Source organism: Budorcas taxicolor, chromosome 19 (genome assembly GCF_023091745.1).
Source record: "Budorcas taxicolor isolate Tak-1 chromosome 19, Takin1.1, whole genome shotgun sequence".
Classification (NCBI taxonomy): Eukaryota; Metazoa; Chordata; class Mammalia; order Artiodactyla; family Bovidae; genus Budorcas; species Budorcas taxicolor.
The window spans coordinates 14,753,699-14,771,333 of NC_068928.1; the positions used below are offsets into that span (position 1 = coordinate 14,753,699).

The 17,635-nt window shown below is 41.0% G+C and overlaps 1 non-coding gene and 1 pseudogene across 1 annotated transcript; both read right to left on the bottom strand.

Moving 5' to 3' along the window:
• Positions 1-3,299: 3,299 nt before the first annotated feature.
• LOC128065736 (U1 spliceosomal RNA) lies at positions 3,300-3,462 on the bottom strand. Its single transcript, XR_008201113.1, has one exon. It is a non-coding gene; the product is annotated as a U1 spliceosomal RNA (small nuclear RNA).
• A 12,883-nt stretch (positions 3,463-16,345) lies between these two features.
• LOC128064834 (schlafen family member 5-like) lies at positions 16,346-17,377 on the bottom strand (annotated as a pseudogene).
• Between the last annotated feature and the right edge of the window lie 258 nt (positions 17,378-17,635).

Genomic DNA, 17,635 nt, shown 5'->3' on the forward strand with positions numbered 1-17,635 from the left:
CATCCATACATGACTACTGGAAAAACCATAGCTTTGACTAGATGGACCTTTGTCGGCAAAGCTTTTTAATATGCTGTCTTGGTTTGTTATAGCTTTTCTTCCAAGGAGCAAGCATCTTTTAATCTCATGGCTGCAGTCACTATCTGCAGTGATTTTGGAGCCCAAGAAAATTTTGTGCAAGGCTCATCTGAATCATGAAAAGTAGACCAGGCTACAAAGATGTTTTTCATTATGTCGTCAATGTTGTTCTCAAATAATGTGAAAATATGCCTCTGAAAAACTTTGCTAGGAAAACAGCTTGATAGGATCTTGGAAAGTCTAAAATAATTTTCAATTTATTTCTTTCTAAATGGTTTTCATAGATGTTACTCAAGACTTTTTGTTGTTGTTGAGTCTCTAAATTGTGCCTGATACTTCTGCAACCCCATGAACTGTAGCCCACCAGGCTCCTCTGTCTGTGGGACTTCCCAGGCAAGAATACTGGAGTGGGTTGCCATTTCCTTCTCCAGGGGATCTTCCCAATCCAGGGATGAAACCTGCATCTCCTGCTTGGCAGGCAGATTCTTTACCACTGAGCCCTCTGTGAAGCCCCTTGAAAAGTTATTAGGAAAATTAATTTGTTAATTACTCTGTGCACAGAGTAGTTTATTTACTCTGTGCATAGTTCATGGATAAGTTTTCTTCCACTTTTAAGATACGAAACATTTCAATACTTTTATTTTCACAACAATGGAAATTTCCAAGACGTACCCAGAAAACCTTTATAACTTAGAAAAGATTATAATTGATGACGTTTACAGTCTTTATAAGGAAATGAAGAATCCAAAACTTGTTCCCCCTCCCCACAAAATTCTCTGAATCTTCTTGGACTACTTTCACACTGTTCACTTGGAGAAGTTATGACTTTTCTAGTTGCCCAGCTGGCATCCTTAAGAACTCAGCAGAATAGTCACTTTAACATGCGGAATTGAAGATGATATGGAGAATCTTCCAGACAAACAAAAGGTAAAGAAGTTCATCACCACTAGACTGGTGGTACAAGAAATGTGACAGGGACGTAAGCGGAAATGAAAGGGTGCTAATTAGTACAAATGATCTGTCTTAAAATGGTTCGACTTAGGATTTCTTGACTTTACGGTGGTACGGAAGTAATTCGCATTCAGTAGAAACTATACTTCGAATTTTGAATTTTGATCTTTTCTTGAGCTAGCCATATGCGATATTGTTTTCATATGATGCCGGGCACTGGCAGTGAGCCACAGCTCCCAGTCAGCCGTGTGATCAGGAGGGTAAACAACCAATGCTCTATAGTGTGCTGTGTCGCTCCCTGCTTCTGATGTGAAGAAGAGGAAAGCAATTATTCTTGAGATGAAACCCAATTTCCCCGCATGAAAGTGGCAAGTCAGTAATGGCCATCACGTGTGAGTTAGGACTTTCGCAATTGATGATCTCGACCGTCTTAAATGATAAGTGAATCGGTGATGCAGTGAAATTGTCAGCATTTGTTAAATCCACTGTCTTCGCGAAGAGATTACCTGGGCTAATCGATGATATGGAAAATTTCTCAAGACTAGAGTGGAAGACCAGATACAGAAGTGCACACCACGTAGTCTACTGAGGCAAGTTTTTTCTATACACTTAAAGAGTGTGCTGACGATCTTACACATACGCGAGTGTTTATAGTGAGTAAATGTCCAATGTTTCAAGCGGCGTTGTTATTTTCATAATGTGAAGATTGGTGGTGAGGCAGCAGGTTGCTGATACCAAAGTGTTTAAGGAAGAGCTGCGTGGAATAATTGTGGAGAAGTATTGGCCAGAACACGTATGTAATGTTGATGAAATCAACTTGTTCCGAAAACATATGCCAGAGCATACGTACATTCCTCAAAAGTCCAAGACAATGCCAGGATTCAAGGCTTTCAAAGACTGTATAATGCTGCTTTGGGATAGAGATGTTGTAAGGTTCAAGTTAAAGCCTTTCTTAACCTACCACTTGGAAAACCCTAGAGCACGCAGGAATATAAGAAAGCCTATAGGTTCAGTTCAGTTCAGTTCAGTCACTCAGTCGTGTCCGACTCTTTGCCACCCCATGGACTGTGGCACGCCAGGCTTCCCTGTCCATCACCAACTCCCAGAGCCTGCTCAAAAAAGCATATACTTGCCATTTATTGTTGCCGTAACAGGGAAGCCTGGATGATATTAGCATTGTTTGAAAACTGGTGTTTGAACTGTCTTATTCTGCACACAAGAGAATGTTGCAGGCCAAACAGACTACAATCACAGCTTGAAATCTCCCTAAAGAATATTGTGCCTGCCAGACCATCAGCTAGTGCAGATGCCCCAGTGCCTCCTGCCAGCTGTCCTCCAGCCTCATCAAGAGAGAATTGATGACCCTGTCACTGTAGCATCAATATCATCCAGCAATTAATTTTAGTTCAATGTTTCAAACATTCTTCAGGCCCGCTGCGTTTTCAGCTGTGGCTTTGATGGTGAGTATCCATACAACCATCTTGTTTTTCACTTTCAGTACAGTGATCAATACATTAAATGATATATTCAGCATTTTAATTTAAAAATAAGCTTTGTGTTAAATGAGTTTGCCTAACTGTAGGCCAATGTAAGTGTTCTGAGCTGATTTAAGGTAGGCTAGACTGAGCTATGATGTTCAGTAGGTTAGTTGTATTACATGCAGGTTTGACTTAAAATATTTTCAACTTCTGATGAGTTTATTGGGACATAAAACCATCACAAGTCAAGGAAGATCTGTAATAGGAAAACATATGAAAGTATAAATGATAGCTGCTCAGTCGTGTCTCACTCTTTGCCACCCCATGGACTGTAGCCTGCCAGGCTCCCCTGTCCATGGAATTCTCCAGGCAAGAATACTGGAGTAGGTTGCCATTTCCACTCCAAAAGACAAAGGGATACGAATCTGAGCATCTACTACAGAAGGTCATCAAAGCAAGTGAGTGAGAGCAGAAAAAAGAAACAGATGAGCTACAAAACAGCAGGCAATGGCAAAATGGTACTAAATACAAACCTGTCAGTAATTACTTCCTTTTTAAAATGTTTATGTATATATGTAAATAGTTGATTTACAATATTATATAAGTTTTACTATACAACACAGTGATTCACAGTGTCTTGGTTTTTGTTTTGTTTTTCGGCTGTACCACGTGGCATATGGGGTCTTAGTTCCAGAACCAAGGATTGAACCTGTGCCCCCTGCACTGGAAGCACAGATTCTTAAATGCTGAACCACTGGGAAATTCCCAAACATTTGTATTTCAAAACCTACCAGGAGGAAGCATGAACGCAGCTCCTCCCTACTACAAATTACGCAGCCAAGTTCCCCACGCTTGGGGAAATTGCAGGGGTCAGCACACCCGGAGTGCAATGGGTGAGCCTTGCCCTGGGAAAACCACCTTCGTGATCATGATATCTCCCCTGCTGGGTAAGTATATGATTCACAGTTTTTAGAGGTTATACCTCGTTTATAGTTTTTATAAAATATTGGCTGTATTCCTTGTGTTGTACAGTAATATCCCTGGAGCCTATTTATTTTATGCATAGTAGTCTCCAGCTCTTAATCCCCTACTCTATTTTGCCTTCCCCCGCTTCCTTCTCCCCACTGTATCTGTGGGTCTGTTCCTTTTTGGTTACTAGTTTGTTACTAGTTTTCATTAGTTTGCTTTATATTTTAGATTCTACATGTAAGTGATATCATACAGTGTTTGTCTTTCTGTCTGACTTATTTTATACATGTTGTTCCAAAAGGCAAGGTTTCATTTTTTATGCCTGAGTAGTATCCCATTGTATATATATAGCACATCTTCTTTATCCAGTCATTGTTGATGGACACTTAGGTTGCTTCTGTATTTTGGCAGTTGTAAATAATGCTGCTATGAACATTGCGATTCATATGTCTTTTCAAATTAGTTTTTCACTTTTTGGATATATCCCCAGGAGTGGATTCTCTTTTTAGTGATGTGGGAGTTCTCTTGTTAGTCTTTTGAGAAAGCTCCTTACTGTTTTTCACATGCTTGCCAACATTTTTTATTTGTGTTCTTTTTCATGGTAGCCACTCTGGCAGTATAAGGTGATATCTCATTGTGGTTTTAAATTGTGTTTCTCTAATGATTAACAGTGTTGAACCTCTTTCCATGTGCCTGTTGGCCATCTGTTTTGTTTTTTTTTTTATTTGAAAAATGTCTATTCAGGTCTTCTGCACATTTTTAAATCATGTTGCTTGCTTTTTGATGTGAAGTTGTATGAGCTATCTTAATATTTTGGATAGTAACACTTTATCAGTCATATCATTTGGAAATATTTTCTCCTACTCAGTAGATTGTCTTTTCGTTTTGTCAATGGTTTTCTTTACTATGCAAAAGCTTTTAAGTTTCACTACGTTCCATTTACTTACTTTTGCTTTGATTTTCTTTGCTTTAGGAGATAGAGCCAAAACCACATATATTGCTACAACTTGTGTCAAAGAGTATTCTGCCTGTGTTTTCTTCTGGGAGTTTTATGGTTTCCAGTCTTGTATTTAAGACTTTAATCCATTTTGACATTATTTTTGTAGACGGTGATAGAGAATGTTCTGATTTCATTCTTTTATTAATAAATGGAGCTGTCCAGTTTTCCCAGCACCACTTATTGAAGAGATTATCTTTTCTCCATTGTATATTCTTACCTCCTTTATCATAGATTAACTGACAAGTGCTTGGGTTTATTTCTTGGATTTCTATCCTGTTCCATTAGTCCATCTCTTACATACAAAATTAACTCAAAATGGATTAAAAGCTTTAATGATAGATCTGAAATCATAAAACTCCTAGAAGAAAACATAGGCGGTAAGCTGCTTAGCATCTGTCTTGGTGATTTTGTTTTTTTGAATTGACAACGAAAGCATAGATAACAAAAGCAAAAATAAATAAGCAAGATCACATCAAACTTAAAACCTTGTGTAAAACAAATCAAATCATCAAACAAACTAAAAGGCAACATACCAAATAGGAGAATATATTTGCAAATCATGTGTCTTATAAGGGGTTAACATCCAAAGTATATAAGGAATTCATTCAACTCAATAACAACAAAATAAAACAATCTAATTTTAAAATGGCACAAAATCTGAATAGACATTTTTCTAAAGAAGACATACAGATAGATAATAAAAGGTACATGAAAAAGTGCTTTAACATCACTAATCATTAGGGAAATGAAAATCAAAACCACAATGAGATATCACCTCATACTTGTTAGAATGGTTATCATCAAAAAGACAAGAAATAACAAGTCTTAGTGAGGATTGAAGGAAAAGGAACCCTTGTGCACTGTTGGGAATACAAATTTGTGCAACCAGTATGGAAAGTGGTATGGAAGTTCCTCAAAAAATTAAAAGTAGAATGGCCATATGATTCCCCAGGTTCACTTCTGGGTGTTTATTCAAAGAAAAAAAAGTACTAACTGAAAGATACATGTACCCCTATGTTTATTGTAGCATTATTTACAATAGCCAAGATATGGAAGAAATTTATGTTCCTATATTCTGTATAGCCATTAAACACACACAATGAAACATTATTCAATCATAGAAAAAGAAGGAAATTTTGCCATTTTTGACAATGTGCGTGGATTTTTAGGGCATAATGTTAAGTGAAATAAGACAGAGAAAAACAAATATTATGTGATCTCACTTATATGTGGAATATGAGGACAAAAACCAACCAACCAAAAAAGCTCCCAAGCTCGTGAATACAAAGAATAGGGGTGGGGATGGGGTTGCAAAATGGATAAAGTAAGTTAAAAAGCACAAAATTCCAACTGTAAGATGAATAAGTCATGGGATGTTATGTATAGCACGAGGACTATGGTTATGAAAGTGAAAGTCGCTCAGTTGTGTCCAACTCTTTGTGACCCCATGGACTATGCAGTTCATGGAATTCTCCAGGTCAGAATACTGGAGTGGGTGGCTGTTCCCTTCTCCAGGGGGTCTTACCAACCCAGGGATTGAACCTAGGTCTCCCACATTGCAGGTGGATTCTTTACCGGTTGAGTCACCAGGGAAGCCCAAGAATACTGAAGTGGGTAGCCTATCCCTTCTCCCTCAAATTCCTGGATCTTCCCGACTCAGGAATTGAACCCAGGTCTCCCACATTGCAGGTGGATTCTTTACCAGCTGAGCTACCAGAGAAGCCCAACTATGGTAATACTCTATTGTATATTTGTAGGTTGTTAAGAGAATAAATCTTAAAAATTTTCACAAGGAAAAAAATGTTGTGATAATATATAGTGATGGATGTCAACTAGACTTACTGTCCAATGGTGATCACTCTGCAATATACAGAAATATCTAATCACTGTGTTGTATACCAGCCACTAATATAATGTTATATGCCAATTATATCTAAATTATAAAAAGTCAACAGAATTAAAAGAAGATACATGTATAACTGAATCATTTTACTCTACACCTGAAACTAATACAAACTTGTTAATCAACTATGGTCCAACATAAAATGAAAAAATTTTAAAGTCAATAGAATATTTTCTGTTACTACTGTGAAAGTAATGTGCCCTTTTTTATTCATCTTAAGACGTTTTTCTTTGTCTTTGATGTTTAACAGTTTGATATGCTGTGCCTATGTATATTTTTATTTCTATTCATCCTGCTTGGGATTCACAGCATGTCAAGTCTACAGCTTTTTCTGTCTTGTCAGCTTTGGAATTTTTCAGAAGTTATCTCTTAAATAAAATATTGCTCTTAATACTTTTTCACATCTCTCCATGTTGTGTACACATTTGACGTTTTTGTTGTGTACCATATGACAATTTTTTAATCTGAATTTTCACTCTTCTTTTTCTCTATGTATGCTTAAATCTAAATATTGATTTCATCAGCCTTCTAGTTCACTAATTTTCTCTTTTGCTGTGTCTAATTTCTTATTAAACCTATCTGTTAATGTTGAGTTTCAATTCAATTCTAGAATTCCTACTGGAGTCTATCAATTCTTTGATGATTTTTTTTTCTCCCTTTTTTCCTCTCTTTCTTAAGCACATAAATAAGCTCTTTTCAATCCTTGTCTGATAATTCCATTATTCGGATTAACTTTGGTCTGTTTCTGTTGTATGGTTTTTTCCTTCTTGGTCTTCGCCATACAGTCCTGTATTTTGGCATGCCAGGTAATTTTCAGTTAAATCCTAGACACTGTATGAAAAAAGGTATAGAGGATTTAGATAATGCTCTCTTCCTCTCAAGAAGATTCATGCTCTCCTTTGCAAGGCCAACAGAGTAACATATGATTATCTTAATCCAGTTAGAGACTTAGCTACTCAAGGAAAGTTTTGACAGTATTCTTAATCTCTGATTTATATTTGCAAATCTCTAATTTGTCTAAAGCAAAGCAAAGCTGGTTGCCTCAGCTTTAAATTGCCTTCAGACAGGTGTTTTATGTATGATAATGGCCTTTTCTAACTGTTCTCAGTGGAAATGTTGGTTTGCCACGTGCTACTCATTACTGCATACCACTTTTGTGCACTAATAGAAATATCTCAGAATAAAACTTAAATTTTAGTAGATAACCAACACACTCATTTGATTACATTTTAATGGGAAAAACCTATAATTTTTATCTGAGCTCAAAATATTTTTATTATGTCCAATTGCTTGTTGTACATCTTGATATGTCATAGGTACCTAAAAAGTATCCAGATGAACTCTATGCTTTTCTCTCTTTCTTCCAGGTTTAAGGAGACCAAAGAGATGTAAGCGTTAATTTCAGGGCAGAAGACCTGAATAGACATTTTTCCAAAGAAGACATAGAAATGGCTATTAAGTGCATGAAAAGATACTCAACATCACTAATCACTGCATGCGTGCTCAGTAACTTCAGTCGTGTTTGGCTCTTTGTGACCCCGTGGACTGTAGCCCGCCAGACTCCTCCGTCCATGGAATTCTCCAGGCAAGAATACTGGAGTGGGTTGCCATGCCCTCCTCCAGCGGATCTTCCCAACCCAGGGATCAAACCTGCATCTCTTATGTCTCTTGCATTGGCAGGCAGGTTCTTTACCACTAGTACCACCTGGGAAGCCCCACTAATCATTATAGAAGTGTAAATTAAAACCTCACACCTCACCTCACACCTATCAGAATAGCTATCATCAAAAGTATAGTACAAATAACAAATTTTGACAAGGATGTGGAGAAAAGGGAACTCTCGTGCATTGTTGGTGGAAATGTAAACTAGTCCAGCCGTTATGGAAAACGGTATGGCAGCGTTTCACAAAAACTATATGTATGTATTGCTGTATGACTCAGCAGTTCCACTCCTGAATTTATATCGAAAGAAAACAAAAGCACTAATTCAAAAAGACATGCATCCCGATGTTCATAGCAGCATTATTTGTAACAGCCAAGATGTGGAAACAACCTACATGTCCATCAATAGATAAACGAAAGAAGATGTGGTCCATGTATGCACAATGGAGCACTACCCAGCCATTCAAGAAGAAGGAAATCCTGCCATTTGCACCAACACGAATGGACCGCGGCACGCCAGGTTTCCCCTGTCCCTCACGATCTTCTGGAGTTTGCTCAGACTCGTGACCATTGAGTCGGCGATGCCATCCAACCATCTCATCTTCGATCGTCCCCTTCTCCTCCTGCCTTCAGTCTTTCCCAGCATCAAGGTCTTCTCCAATGAGTTGGCTCTTCGCATCAGGTGGCCAAAGTATTGGAACTTCAGCTACAGCATCAGTCCTTCCAATGAATATTCAGGGTTCATTTCCTTTAGGATTGACTGGTTTGATCTCCTTGATGTCCAAGGGACTCATCAAATAAATGTAGAATCTAAGAAATAAACCAAACAAGCGTATAACGAAACAGATATAGAGAACAAACTAGTGGTTACTAGTGGGGATAAAGAGGGGAAGGGGCATGGAATTAAGAAGTGCAAACTCCTATGTATGAAATAAATAAGCAACAAATATATGTTATACAACACAGAGAAATATAGGCATTATTTTGTAATACCAAATGGAACATACTTGTAAAAAATTGAATTACTTTGTTGAACATGTGTAACTAAGAAAATATTGTAAATAAACTATACTTTGATTTTTAAAGAATTTTAAAAAATCATCTCCTTTCTTTATTTCATTAGGAAGACCTGCATTTGTATCTTTTTTTTTTTAACCATTGAGGCATTTTATTTGCACACATGTAGTACATCTCTAGAAAACGAATCCAGGGATTTTCCCTCCTGTGTGTTTTCGTCTTGTTTCTTCATGGTCCATGATGTCAGCTGAGATTGTCAGAACAATGAAACCAAATCAACAGGATGGGAGCAGGTTATTCTGTCATTTTTCTAGCTCTTTGAATTGCACATCAAATCTGGGGCTGATCATTCGCCACTTATTTAGCCTGCCTGTGAGGTTCACAATTTCAACCAGCCCTGTGATTATCAATGATTTCAAATTTGTCAATGTAACCATGCTTCATCATCATAGTTAGAAGCCTGATGATCACTTCTGGGGCACGGCCTGATTGGAACCTGTCATTTACCTCTCTCCTTTTGCCATTGTTGATCCTCTTGAGAGCATCAACCAGGACATTCGGGCACCACTGTGGCAGCCCTGAAAGATCGCAGGAAGGGCTCTTCTTGCATTTTTAATAGCATGTTCCACCTGCCAATGCAGGAGAGGCAAGAGATGGGGTTCGATCCCTGGGTGGGGAAGACCCCCTGGAGAAGGAGATGGCAACCCTCTCAGTATTCTTGCTTGTGAAATTCCATGGACAGAGGGGTCTAGCAGTCTACAGTCCACGGGGCTGCAGAGAGTTGGACATGATTGGAGACTAATCACACACAGAAAACATCTGCCAGGCAATAACTCAGAAAACCTTCATGAGAAAGTACATTTGAAAAGATGCAACATGTCATGATTAATGAAGCTAAGAATTTCCACATTGACAACAGAGACTACTATGAGAAGAAAAAAACATCACTGAAAGGACAAAAATTGCCCAGGAATTTTTTCTGGATTTTCTTGTTCCACTTTCTGACTCGCCACTTGGATTGCAGAGGCCTCCCCACTCCTTACCCTTACATTCAGGAATAGAGTGTGCCAGAGTGGTTTGCGATGATATCCAAAAGCAAAGAGCAGTGCAGGAGGTGAGAGAAAATTCTCCACCTAACACCCCTTGTGACTCTCTGGGAGCTTCCTGGACTTAGGGTGTGGATGGCACTTTAGAGATTAGAGTGCACTGTATTTGGAACATGAGGAGATCCATGTGGCAGAACTATGCCAGGTCTTTTTTAAAAAGAATCACTCCTGAAAGGGATTGGCCTTTTAATAAGCACAGCAGACAAAGCTCCTGAAAGAAGTGCGGAAGCAAAGGGTACGGTCCAGAGCAACAACGCATCTGAGGGGCTTGATGAACGCATCAGGTTGGACAGTGACATCTGCTCCAAACTTGGGAAGGGAGGTCACGTTTGAGATCACTCTAAGGGAGGTCACATCTGAGATCACTCCAAGGGAAGTCACGTCTGAGATCACTCCAAGGGAGGTCACGTTTGAGATCCCTCTAAGGGTGGCTGGGACAACTGTTGCACAGACTCTTATGTTCTCTCCGGCCTCCAGGATGGAAACACATCTGTGTATTCAGAAGGATGATAACTGATTGGAAGGCCTCCTGTCTAAGAAGAAACCATGCCTGTGTGTGAAACTAGCTGTTCTAGGAGCTGGGAATCCTGTGGCAGACGCAAACTCGAATACACAAACAAAGGACTGTAAAAAGTGGCAGAGCAAAATATGGTTGTAAAATTGGCAATTTTTTTAAGCCTCGCTTTACTCTCCTCCTTCCTGCTAATTTTCAGTCATTGTCCCCATGGACAAAATCAACCAGAATTCAGGTGATGATATCATCCAGTCAGCCTCTTGGGGTCCAGAACAGGATGGAGAATGGATCCCAGAGGGAAGATGTTCACGACACATCTTCTTACCCTCCCAAGCATCTGTTTTTATCCTTCCTGTGGGTGAAAGCTTAATGTCCTCAACATAGTAAATGAAGCTACCATACCATGGTGTCTATTCAGTCAAATGTTCATCTGAAACCAAAAATGTCATCAATCCCCAATCTTCTCATCAGAAGGGGTGGGGGAGAAAGAAATATCAATTAGCACAAAACCTGGTTGCTGCTGAGCCACTTCTGGAGCTGACCTTAGGCCTCGGGTGGTAATTATAGCAGCCTGCCTTCTCCCATCAACTCTTCCAAGTTGTGCCCACCTCAGTGGGATGGGAGTCTTTACCTCGTGGGGTTAAACTTTTATTCCTGTAGGATCTTAGTCCTGGAACAGCTCTCATCCCACCCCAGTGATTGTTTCCTGACCTAAAGAAGTTCCCTCTGGCAGTCTCTTGCAGGGTTACCCGAGTGGGGCAGAGGGCAGCAACCATCCATTCTGGTTGAAGGTAGTGCTGTGAGTGGAGGGAAAGCCAGTGAGATAGTGGATGGAGATGCTATGGGAGTCTGAGTTGCCTGCTTTTATAACTTGTTTTGGTCTTGCAGACCCGCTTGTGTCTAGTCTGATATAAATGAGTTCCATTTTATGACGGAATTCTACTCTGTACCTTCACTGTGTAATTCGGTGGATCAGATGACCCCTAGGATGTGACGGGATGTCAGTCCACACAGTTACCTGGTGCCCCATGGTCTGAGATTCAGTCTCAGTAGGACTCTGTGGGAAGCCAGAATGCACATGGATGACACTCGCTGCCAGAAGTGAGCGCGGTCTTCCTCCAGAACCACAGGGCTTGTTATTGGGGCTTGTTAGAGGCTTTCTTCAGAACTCTGTTTTCTACAGAGCCTTCCATTCCGATTGGGTCTGCTGGGTCACCATGTGAAAATGGCCAGGCATCCTTGCTTTGGTCTTGCTGCAGAGTCCTGCTCTCTGGACAGCCTTACTGGTCACCAGAATGTAGATTAGAGCTGCATGTCCAAAGTTCAGAGAAACCAACCAACCACAAAGCTTTCCTCTTTGTTCAGTTCGGTTGCTCAGTCGTGTCCGACTCTTTGCAACCCCATGGACTGCAGCACACAAGGCCTCCCTGTCCATCACCAACTCTCAGAGCTTGCTCAAACTCATGTCCGTCAAGTCAGTGATTCCATCCAACCATCTCATCTTCTGTCATCACCTTCTCCTCCTGCTTTCAAGCTTTCCCAGCATCAGAGTCTTTTCCAATGGGGCAGTTCTTCCCACCAGGTGGCCAAAGTACTGGAGTTTCAGCTTCAGCACCAGTCCTTACGATGAATATTCAGGACTGATTTCCTTCAGGATTGACTGGTTTGATCTCCTTGCAATCCAAGGGACTCTCAAGAGTCTTCAAAAGCACAGTTCAAAAGCATCAATTCTTTGGCACTCAGCTTTCTTTATAGTCCAACTCACATCCATAAATGACTACTGGAAAAACCATAGCTTTGACTAGATGGACCTTTATTGGCAAAGTAATGTCTCTGCTTTTTAATAAGCTGTCTAGGTTGGTCATAGCTTTTCTCCCAAGGAGCAAACGTCTTTTAATCTCATGGCTGCAGTCACCATCTGAAGTGATTTTGGAGCCCAAGAAAATAAAGTCTCTCATTGTTTCCTTTGTTTCCCGATCAATTTGCCATGAAGTGATGGGACCAGGTGCCATGATCTTGGTTTTTTGAATGCTGAGTTTTAAGCCAACTTTTTCACTCTCCTCTTTCACTTTCATCAAGAGGCTCTTTAGTTCTTCTTAGCTTTCTGCCATGAGGGTGGTGTCATCTGCATATTTGAGGTTATTGATATTTCTCCCAGCAATCTTGATGCCAGCTTGTGGTTCATCCAGCCTGGTATTTCGTATGATGTACTCTGCATATATGTTAAATAAGCAGGGTGACAATATACAGCCTTAACATACTCCTTTCCCAATTTAGAACCAGTCTGTTGTTCCCTGTCCTGTTGCTTCTTGACCTGCATACAGGTTTCTCATGAGGCAGGTAAGGTGGTCTGGTATTCCTATCTCTTTAAGAATTTTCCAGTTTGTTGTGATCCACACAGTCAAAGGCTTTGGCGTAGTGAATAAAGCAGAAGCAGATAATTCTCTGGGACTCTCTTGCTTTCTCGAGTGCCCTCTTTGTAGTGGGCACTGTAAAGTGCTGCAGCTCACTTCTTGGTTTTTACCTAAAGAGGTTCAAGACATGTCCACACAGGGACTTCCCTGGTGGTCCTGTCCACTTGGCCTGGAGGGTCGGTCTAAAGCAAAGCTCGAGGTTGACTTTCAGGTTGAAATACTAGGACCCGGAGGCCACGGTGCAGCGCTGCAGAGCAGACACTTTTGGTTGTTCTGTGCCCGTTGGTCATCCATGTCCAGACCCGAGTCCCATTTCAGAAAGCTGAGGCTCGGGAGGCGGCCTTGAGACCCGCCCCTGGGTCTGGCCTCCGTGGGGCTGCTACCTGGATCTCACACCTTCTGGCCATTTGAGGAGCCGGAGGCCCGTGAGTTGGAGGAGAGGCCTGTTGTGGTCGACCTTTATATTTTCTGGAGCAGAAGTTCAATAGGTAGCAAAAGCATGTAAATATGTTTGGAAAAGGCCCTTTGAAACTTTTGAGAGTGAATTTTTAAGTTTAAGATTTTAAAAATCTTTATATTATCTGAATTTAGGGAATTGCTAATTTTTCTTATCCCTTAAGACATGATTTTTACAAGACTTAGTCTAACACAATATATAATATGTATTTAAAACTACAATCACAGTTTAAAAATCCTGCAGTCTCTCCTTAAATGTCATCATTGACTGTTTTCTTTGACATTGATTAAGGGATTGAGTCTTTTGTCTTTTCTTCCAAAAGATCAAAGGAGTGTTTTATAAACTGCCTTAAAATCATTACTGTTTTCAAACCATTTAGTTCCTAACATTGTATATTTTATTTTGTGGTTTGGATCTGTGTCTGAAAGAGTTCTGAGTGTCCGGAGCAGGCTCTGAAGCCACACTCCTTCTCAAATAGGACTGGAACCCAGCTGCACCTCAGATTAGAATTTGAACCCAGGATCCCTGGTTCAGGAGGGGATTCAAGCCCACTGTCTTTCAATTAAAACAGCTCATCTGGTGTCAGACTTATTGAAGCTCAGGTCTTATCTCCTCACAGAAAGAAGTCAATGTGAGGCAAAGCAGTTGGCAAAGAGTGAGTTTATTAGCATAGGATGCTTGTGAGAGATACTAGTGGGCAGGCAAGGGAGTGCAACCCCAAGAACAAAGAGGGCTACATTTTTGTAATCAAAGAAAGTGGGGAGGGGAGAGGACTATCATTTTCTCTTTCTTGAGTAGACATCAAGTCTTGTTACCAAACGTTAGGTCTGTGTGCCTGATACACAGTGAGGCCAAACATTACCAAAACATTAGTTTGGAGCAGAGAGAGGTTTATTGCAGGGCCATGCGAGGAGATGGGTGGCTCATGCCTTAAAAACCCTGAACTCCCAGAAAGCTTTCAGCAAAGTCCTTTTATAGGAAAGGTGAGGGGAGGGGTGTGGTTAGTTATTGCAAACTTCTCAGTACCAGGTCTTGGTCAGATCACAATGTCCCTGTAAACCGCCACCAAAACAAATGTTATTCTCTGTTCTGACAAGAAAGGGCAAGGGCCCAATACTCAGCTTTAACTTTCCCAGGCCCAGGCCCTGGCTAAGAGGAGGGACTGCCTGTGCAGGCCAGTTACCCTGCCTGGGAGTATTCATCCAGTACCTGGTCTGGGTCCTTTCACCAGGGCCTGGGCCTCGCTACTGGGCAGCCCTGGTGAGGGCTCTGGAGCTCTGCAAGATACAGCTCTCACCCTGTCCCTGGGACCCCCACCTCACCTGCCAGTCCTAAGGCTGGAGGGCCTGGAGGACCCTGGGGAGAAGGCCGTGATCCACCTCTCACCACACTCTCTGCTGCCAGGACCACTGTGAGGCTGACTGCTATGGAGTGGGACCTCTGGCTAAGAGTCGAGCACTAACAACTGCATGCCTACCCTGCCCTTGTTGCAGGCTTATATAGTTAATTTCTCCTCGATCCCTGTATGATATAACCAGGACTGTCAGGGTGCTACTCAGATCATATATATTAGCAAAAGGGTGGTAACTTTTCTAGAATATGGTAATCCATCTCAGTATAAAGTCCCCTTTCACCTGGGTTCTTTCTCCTTTCATCTATATTCCTGTCTTAGCTACATGCAGAAATGCTGCTCTTCAGCATTTCTGACTTCATGGAACAAGATTCAGACCCCGTGTCTGTTGTCCTGTGTTTTAACTGTAAGGTCTTGTGGCTTGAGTGTGTCTAGTGCTTGGATGCACCTGGCCTCACTTCAAGGTAGAGTAGATTGCTGCTAGGTTACTGGATTCTTTTCTTGAGTGGTCATTACCTTAGAACAGTCTCCCAGACCCCCTTAAAATCCCTTCTTTCTTTAATCCTCTAGTGGTATTTCAAAACAATTTGATTATCCTACTCTAGACCTATTTCGTTTTCATTGCTGAATAATATTCCATCATGTGAGTGTACTATATTTATCCATTGTTGTATCAATAGATAATTTGGTTGTTTTCTGTTTGGGACTATTGAGGACAGTTAATCTGTGTGTACATGTTGGCATATCTCTAAATATATATAAAAAAGTATGACTAGAAGTGAAGGTAAATGAATATACATTTCTAAGAAGACCCTGAAATGGACTTTATTTTTATGAACTTTTAAAGAAGTTACCATTGATTTTCTTTTGTCTGATTTTATCTCAGGATTTCCTTTTCCAAGGTGCATGCATATCACCTCTTTGAACATCAAAAGTCATGACTTTTGAAAGGAAAAGTGAGGAAAGAGAGGTTCGATTGTTTATTGGTTCAAAAATGGAAGTGGGGCTGTGAGAAAGAAGATTTGATCAGGGAACCATTATAAGAATGGGGAGGCAGGGGAAAGTGGCAGTAAATTGGAGAGGACCCATATGCACATGTGAAAAAGGAATTTCCTGAATAAGTAAGTGTGAATTCATAATCAGAAAGGGAAACAAGAGACTTGAATGTGAACACAGGAAAGGGTGTGAAGACAACAAACTGTTAAATCAAACAGCCTTCTGCACCAGCATCTAGTAGGTCTGCTAAGCCAGGGCATCTATTTGTGGAATGCAGGATATCCAAGATAGGCAGAGGGAAAGAGGGGCAATGACCCACCCGCTGTGTCTAGAGGAATTAATAAATCAGGCATCTGCAAATCAGAAGGTACCTCTCTTTCCCCAGATACTAAAATAATAACCTCCCTTTCCTCCTTCCCCATCTCCTCCCACCTCAGCAAACATGAAAATCACTGCTGATTTTGTTCCCTGACCTCAGTCTTCTCATCTGATGCATGCTGCCTGTCCTTTGAGGCCAGCTGTCTCACACAGTTGTCCTTCACCTGCCTGGAATTGGACACAAACACTGCACAGCAGAATCATTCCACCTCGACTGCACAGACATATCCACGGAGGGCTCCCTGATTGTGCACTTCAAGGAATGTGATAGCATAGTATCTCACACCTCTGGGTTCAGAAGTGATGGACTGGCAACTTCCTAATACAGTGATCAGTAGAAGCACTCATGGCGGTAAGATCTAGTTTCTTTTTTCACTTCCAGTGACAGTGACTTGATGGGTCTTATCATGCACACCAAAAAATATGTACCCTCCCTCAGTGTTTATAAATGCAGAAACAGCTGAGGAGATACTCAGTAAAGCTTTGTGACTCATTTGTTGAGAACATCTTAAATTCAACCCGTGTTGACTTTAAGTAAGGTTGAGCTTTTCCAGGTACTGAAGGTGGTGAGCACTATCAAATAAAGCAGCAGCTGAAGCTTGCATGTTACCTTTATTTTGTGCATGAACCTGAGCTTTCTATGGACTTAACACATTAGAACATTAGTAAGAGTCTGAATCCCGCCTTTGAGGAATGCCAGTGCTTCCTGAGAATTCATGGCAACAGTAGATATTCTCTGTCTGTGGTTCAAAGAAGGGCACAGGTAGCTAGTCCTGTAACTGAGGGCTCTGATGGTCCATGATTTCACAGAAATCAGGAAGACTTCTCCCGGGCGCAACTCATCTGAACAGCTCTTTGAAGGTTGAAGGCAGATACAGTCATACTCCATGGCTTTCACAATCGTAGACTTTGTTCTCAGTCTCAGCCTTGGTCACGCCCCTTCCAGAATTCAGCAGGCAGATGTTGCATGCGCGATGCTTGCTTTCTGCTTTCTTCCGCAGTTGAGGGTTCATTCCGCTCCTGTGCTCATTCCTAGGGGTGACTTTTCCTGCGTTTAAAACATACACAGCAAAACTCATTTTCAAATCAGTCTTGAGATTCATCTTCTCAACACTTGTGCTGGTCTTACCCTGAAATGTTCTCCTAAAATACAGGAAGACACACCATTAGAATCGGACAAGCACAGGAAAGGCAAGCTAATGACTATTTTGAGGCCACTCTTCTGAAGTCAGTTCACTTCGTTTATTCCCACAGAACTTGAGCCCAGATTCATACAGGAATTAAGTGTGCAGGACAGGTGAAGAAGCCAAGTCTGACATGAGCCCATTGCCACCAGAGAAACGGTCAAGAGGTGATTTTTC